The sequence below is a fragment of the Myotis lucifugus genome, unplaced genomic scaffold (assembly GCF_000147115.1).
Source record: "Myotis lucifugus unplaced genomic scaffold, Myoluc2.0 scaffold_91, whole genome shotgun sequence".
NCBI lineage: Eukaryota > Metazoa > Chordata > Mammalia > Chiroptera > Vespertilionidae > Myotis > Myotis lucifugus.
Window position 1 is genome coordinate 4,527,891 of NW_005871139.1, and position 7,638 is coordinate 4,535,528.

Below are 7,638 nucleotides of genomic sequence, written 5' to 3' on the forward strand. Positions count from 1 at the left end.
AAATATTCTGAAGAAGCTATATTTTCCATAATGTCCCGTCCCATGTTCTACATAATGAAAATAGTTTATTCTTTGGGCAAGTTATTGCCCACTTTTGAGTTCTTATGTGGAAACTTTTGGGGGAATAAAAAGACTGTGACATTGTAGATATGTGATTGATTGTAAATTTGGCACAGAATCACATGCATCCTTGATGTATCTTGATTATTTTACTTTATAATCATAATTTTTCAATTGGAATACTTCCCTAGAGTTTTTATTAAATATTCAGCTTAAATATATATACTTTATGTATGTACACACCAAATAATAAAGAATTTATAATCAAAATGGAAGCTGTTCTTTGGTTTAATTAAAATTCTTTCCTTTTAAAGTTGAGATTTTGCTTCCCAGCAACTGTTGTCAGTTTGGTTCAAATGCACTCATAAAGGAAAAATAAATAAATAGATAGATAGATAGATAGATAGATAAATAAAGTTAGACTTTTTATTTTATTTTTAATTTTTTTAAATCTGAACAATAAATATTTATTTTAAAAAAAAATCTAAAGTGAGAGTTTGACCAATGGAAGTAGGTACTAAACTGCATTTCTCTATTTAGCATAGTGAGTAAGAGCATTTATAGTTAGAACCTTGTTAGCTATGTGACCTTGGACAGGTTGCTTAAACCCTCTGTGCCTCAGTTTCCTCGTCTGTTAAATGGGGATAATAGTAACTATTTACAAGAATGAATGCAGGTGAGTTCCCTAGAACTACTTATCAGGTAATAGACATTTAACAAGTATTATTATTATTATTATTGGTATGGTCATAAGTTGCATTGCAGAAATGGGGGTGGTAGGGCATGGATGCTCACGTTAATCCTCATAGTAGTGTGATTACTGAGTTAGTATGAAGTCAGACAAACCCATATCTGCCACTTACTATGAAGGTAAATATCTACATGCATCAGCCAGATGTTTTTGGCTATAAGGGACAAAAAGTTATATCAACAATAAGAAAAAGTATCATCTCACATAACAAAAAGCCCAAAGGTCAGGTGGCCTTCTGTAATGGCTAATCCGAGAGCTGAATCTGGTCATCAAGGACCTGGAAACTTTCCCACTCTCTATGTGGTTGAGTTTCTCTTGTGGGTACTAGATGCTCTGGCTTCTCATGGTAATTGAGGCCACATGCCTTATTTTGCATATCAATAAAAATATATTTTATTGATTTCAGAGAGGAAGGGATAGGGAGAAAGAGATAGAAACATCCATGATGAGAGAGAATCACTGACTAGCTGCCTCCTATACACCCCCCAGTGGGGACCAAGCCTACAACCCAGGCATGTGCCCTGACCAGAAATTGAACCATGACCTCCTGGTTCATATAGGTCGATGCTCAACCACTGAGCCACATTGTCTGGGCTAGACTATTTTATTTAAAAACATTTGTTTGTATGATACATTATTTTTTTGGAATTATCTGGTTCTCAAAAAATATTTGGAGAAAAAACTTTTTGCCTATTTAAATTCTAATTAAAATTATTTAATATTAATACTTCCTCCCCTATGTCAAGTGAGAACTGTGGTGCAGACACATCCAAATAATTTACTTTTTACTTAGAAATGTATAATATAACTTTTGCAGCATTATAACCTACTTTCTAAAGCTTATTTTCTTGAAGCCCATGCTAAAAGTTTGTATTCCTTGGGCTCTCTGAATTAACCATAAGAAGAGGTGACTGAAAAGCATTCTGGGTAAAAAAAAGGAAGCCAATAAGGGGTAAATTTTATGACTAATGTATAAAACAAATTTTCAAAACAAAAGAAAAAGTTCACTGAATTAGTATCTACTATTAATCCACTGACATCTCCCTTGACCTTTGGGGAACCCATGCAGGAAAGGAGAAATCATTATTTCTCTTCCTTTTTACATTTAACCAGCTAAAACCAAGCGGGTTTTTTTGTTGTTGTTGCTTTGTTTTGCTTTGCTTTAACCATATTTCAGGATTTCACTGAAAATAAGCATGAGTTTTCCACCTACTAATTCCCTTCAGGATCATTACTGGCTTAACACAAGGGGTAGAAGACTGATTTTTATAGATTTGTGAGCAACACTGAGGGAATATTGACTGTTCTTCCTTGAAAGAGACCCTAGATTGATTATCCATTGACAAGGTCTAATAAGGAATTAGCTGGTAATGCTTGCATAGCAATCAGCATAATGCATTGATCTTTTCCTATTTATACAACCTGAGTATCATTCAGATTCACCTGATAGCTCTGAATATCAATGCTCCTCCACTTCCAATGGGGTTACCTCCCGACAAGCCCACTGTAACTGCCTTCCTCTTCTCGCCAGGAGCAGGTGAATCAGATGGCATTTTTGTAGACAAGATGGAATTCACAGACACAAAACACAATATCCAAATAAACGCTGGCAACACAGGACACTGAGTGTTGCTTTTTACCCTCCTGATCAGGTGGCTGACTGGGAGATGCCGCTGCCAAGCATCACAAGAGAGTATAATACTGCATACCACTAGCCCAGAAAAACACCAAAATTCAAAGTACGGTTTCTGTATTGCATTCACATCATTGAAAAGTCAAGAAATCGTAGTCAAACCCTGGGAAGTCGGGACATCGGTACTAAGAAACTCTTCAAAAATCTATTAGCAGTGCCCTAGCCAGTTTGACTCAGTGGATAGAGCGTCAGCCTGTAGACCAAAGGGTCCCGGGTTTGATTCCAAGCCTGGTAGCAGGCTCCTCCCTGCCCGGGCCCTAGTCAGGTGTGTGCAGGAGGCAACCAATGGATGAGTTTCTCTCACATCTGAAACTCTAAAAAAATCAATGGAAAAATATCCTTGGGTGAGGATTTAAAAAATAAAATAAAATGTTTTAGCAGCACTGAAGGGGAAGGTCTTGCTTTCTACTTCAAAGCTATGTACTAATTACTTTTTGGGTATGTTTTTTTTTTCTTAAATGTATTTTTATTGATTTCAGAGAGGAAGGAAGAAGGGAGAAAGATAGAAACATCAATGATGAGAGAGAATCATTGATCAGCTGCCTCCTGCACATCCCCTACTGGGTATCGAGCCCGCAACCCAGGCATGTGCCCTTGACTGGAATGGAACCTGGGACCCTTCAGTCTGCAGGCTGACGCTCTAACCACTGAGCAACCAGCTATGGCTAGGTATGAATTTCTAATCAGGCAGGAGCTACTACCAGCAACTTCTTATCTTTTTGCCCAGCTTAGTTCACTTATTTCATCCAATAGGAATTCAGTTATTTAACATGTCTCTCTACCACAAGAGACTATTACATATAGATGTTGTAATATAAGACAGACTTTGTTTCATATGCCAGTCTGTAACTTAGTAGTTATAAGAATTTAGACAATTATTAATACCTACTTATAGCACTGTTGTAATTATTAACCTATTTTATTATACAAAGTTAATATATTGAAGATGCTCAATAACTGGTTACTATACCCCATCCATGATTCACATGACCCTTTTCATTATGTCAATCACTATGCTATTGGACAAATCTCATTATTTTCATCTGAAAAACTTACTGGAACAAAATGCTTTTATTACTTATATACTCAAATTTGAAAATATACTCTTTAAAAAATGAATTTTATTTTTCTAATTATCAAAGTATTATAGCCTCGTTATTAAAAACTAAGAACAGAAAAAAATAGAAAGAAAATTGTTCATAGCTCTACTATGCAAAGAAAGCTACCATGAATTCTGATATTATACTTACATATGAGTATGTATTATTTTTGCAAACTCTCCTCTTCCCTCCTCCTCTCTCCTCCTTCTCCTTCATCATCCCCTTCTTCTTCATATTCTTCTTTTTTTAACAAATTCTTCTGAAGTATTATTTTAACCTGGAAATTCTAATCCTATAGAAAAGTGGAAAGATAGTACTGTGATTGCTCACCTTTATTCTCCAAATAACATCTTGCCCTGTTTTGCACGCTTTCCTTCTCTCTATATACACATCCAGACTCCCCGCTCCTTTTAAAAATATATATATTTTTTTATTTCAGAGAGTGAGGGAGAGGAGGAGAAAGATAGAAACATCAATGATGAGAGAGAATCATTGCTCAGCTGCCTCCTGCACACCCCCAACTTGGGATCAAGCCCGCAACCCAGGCATGTGCTCTGACCTGAACTTGAACAGTGACCTCCTGGTTCATAGGTCGATGCTCAACCACTGAGCCACGCCAGCTGGGCCCCCTCCCTTTTTTTGATTGAACAATTTCAAGTAAATTACTAATGTCATGTTACTTCATCCCCAATACTTTAGCATGTATCTTCTAGGAACAGGAACATAATCACAATACCTTTATCACACTAAAGAAATTTAACATTGATTTATTAATAATAATATCTAATATAGTCTTTATTCAAATTCCCCTGTCTCAAAAATGTTTTTTATAGTCCCCCACGCACCTTCACCCTAGGATCTATTCTGGATTCCACATGTTACATTTGTATTTCATGTCTCCACAATGTCCTTAAATCTAAAATAGTCTCCTTTCTTATTTTTTTCTTTTTTGTCTTTTATGAGTGATAGAAATCCCAAGTCAATTCTCTTATAAAATTATCTATATTCTGAATTTGTCAGATTAAAGGTTTCTGACAATGATACTACTTCCTACTGCATTCCATCAAAAGGCAACACACAATGTCAGTTTGTCCCATTGTAGTTAATGCTCTGTTTGATCTTTTTGATAAAGTGATTTCCATAATATTTCTTGCCCTACCAGTTTGGCTCAGTGGATAGAGCGTCAGCCTGCGGACCCAAGGGTCCCAGGTTCGATTCCGGTCAAGGGCACGTACCTTGGTTGCGGGCACATCCCCAGTAGGGAGTGTGCAGGAGGCAGCTGATCGATGTTTCTAACTTTCTATCCCTCTCCCTTCCTCTCTGTAAAAAATCAATAAAATATATATTTTAAAAAAAAATGCAATGTACCTAGAACAGTCAAAGCAATTTTGAAAAGAAAAAGTCTGAGGACTTAAACTATCTTATCTTATTTCAAGATTTGCTATAAAGCTCAAGTAGTCACAACAGTGTGGTACCCTGTGGATGAACATATCCTATATAATAAAACCCTAATATGCAAATCAACCGAATGGCGGAACGACCGCACACTGACCACCAGGGGTCAGACACTCAATGCAGGAGCTTCCCCTTGTTGGTCAGTGTGCTCCCACAGCGGGAGCGCCACTCAGCCAGAAGCCGGGCTCACAGCTGGCAAGCGCAGCAGCAGTGGTGGGAGCCTCCCACCTCTGCAGCAGCACTAAGGAACCTTGGGGGATTAGGCCCGCTCCCCACCGAGGGCACAGGCCAGGCTGAGGGACGCCCCCTCCCCCTCCCCCTGTGCACAAATGTCATGCACTGAGCCTCTAGTAGATAAATAAAACAGATAGCAATTCCCAGATTAGACCCACATATATATGACCAATTGATTTTCAACAAAGGTGCCAGCTAACTAAATGAGGAAAGGACAGTCCTTTCAACAAATTGGGCTGGAACAACTAGATATCTGTATAGAAAGAAATATGAGCCCTGGCTAGGTGGCTCAGTTGGTTGGAGCATCAACCCATACACCAAAAGGTTGCAGGTTTGATCCTTGATCCAAGGAGTATGGGAGGCAACAGATAGATGTTGCTCCCTCTCTCCCCTGTTCCCACCCTCCCTCCCACTCTCAAATCAGTAAAAACATAGCCTTAGATGAGGATTAAAAAGAATAGGAATTATGAGACCGTTCCATAATGTGAGCTAGATGCGAGCCAGACAGACATTGTTTCCCCGTAAGCCCACTCAGAAACTATCATTTCAACCTCTCCCCTACTCCCTTCACCCACCCCACCCCCACACTGCATGCTGATTCCTGGAACAGGCCTGCAAGGCATCTTCCCTTATCTAAGATGAGTCATACTCTAGTGCCCCATCCATCTTGCCCTGTTCTTCATAATTTTTTGGTGATTGCTAAGCTGCACGAAGGATATCCATTTGTCTTGCCTTGTAGGTAAATTTTCCTTAATAAACGCTGTTAAATTGCCCGACTAGAGTGGTCTGCCTCTTTCTTTGGTTTTTCCCTGCCCTCTGCTTAGAGCGGTAAATTTTCAGTCATGAAATTTTTCCCTGGGTCTGCATGTCATAATGGTTGTGTACCTTAAACTTATACCTATACAGTACTGTATATCAATTATATCTCAATAAAAGTGGAAGAATATAACCTTGTTCCTTACTTCATATCCTATATAAAGTATAACTTAAAATGAATTGTTGACCTAAATATAAAAAACTAAAAATATAAAACATGTAGAAAAAGATAAAAGAGAAACTTTTTGCAACCATAGAATAGGCAAGGATTACTAAAGCAAAAATAACCCCCAAAAACAAACATGGACCATAAGAAAAAAATGTATACATTGGACTTTATCAAAATAAAAGAAACACCTAAGAAAATGAAAAGGCAAATTAGTCATAGACTGGGAACAAATATCTGACACATATAAAGGGTGTCCCAAAAAAATGTATACACACTCTTAATGATGATAAAGTTAGTGGTTATTAACATCCAGTTCATTTTCAAAATTTAAAAGCATCTACAAAAATGAATAATTTTTTTTTGTTAATGACTGTTTTTAAACTGATGACCATTCTGGTCCAGGCACTGCTGATAACTCGAAGCAATGGAATTTCAAACAAGAATCAGTTTGTTCAGTATTGGTGTGCCCTCAATTTGTCAACCGTTGCCAGTTTTGTGCCATAACTTTATCTTTTATGTATCCCCATTAAAAAGTCTAGTGGATACCAGGACAGACCTGTCCCTGAGACCCACTGGGCTTGGGACCACTGTCCAAGAAAATATTCATGCCCAGCTGGCGTGGCTCAGTGGATGGAGCAGGCAGTCACCAGTTCCATTCCCAGTCAGGGGTCAGGGCACATGCCCGGGTTGCTGCTCCATCCCCAGTGGGGTCATGCAGGAGGCAGTGGGTCATTGATGTTTTTATCTCTCTCTCTAAAATAAATAAAAAACATATTTTAAAAAAAAAGTCTAGTGGATAATTTTTCTTTGTTCAAAACTTAGTCTGGCTTCACCCATTATTTCAAATCAGTTAAACCTAAAAAGAAAAACATCAACTGAGCTATCCACTGTGAAAGTGTGTATACATGTTTTGGGGACATCCTGTATGTGTCCTTTATACTAAATGTGTTCTTTATATATTCTGCATATCAGCCCTTTGTCAGATAAAAAAGAAACTGTGGTTGTTTTTGATCAGTGAAAACTGGATTCTAAAGTAAGTTGCAGTTAACAAGCTAATCCTATATAATAAAGAGGTAATATGCAAATTGACCATCACGCCCTCACACAAGATGGCTGCCCCCATGTTGTCACAAGATGGCCGGCAGGGGAGGGCAGTTGGGGGTGAACAGGATGGCAGGGAAGGGCAGTTGGGTGCGACTGGGTTGGCATGGGAGAGTAGTTGGGGGGGACCAGGCCTGCAGTGGAGGGCAGTTAGGGACGACAGGGGAGCAGTTAGGCGTCAATCAGGCCAGCAGGGGAGTGGTTAGGGGGTGATCATGCTGGCAGGCAGAAGCAGTTGGGGACAATCAGGCAGGCAGGC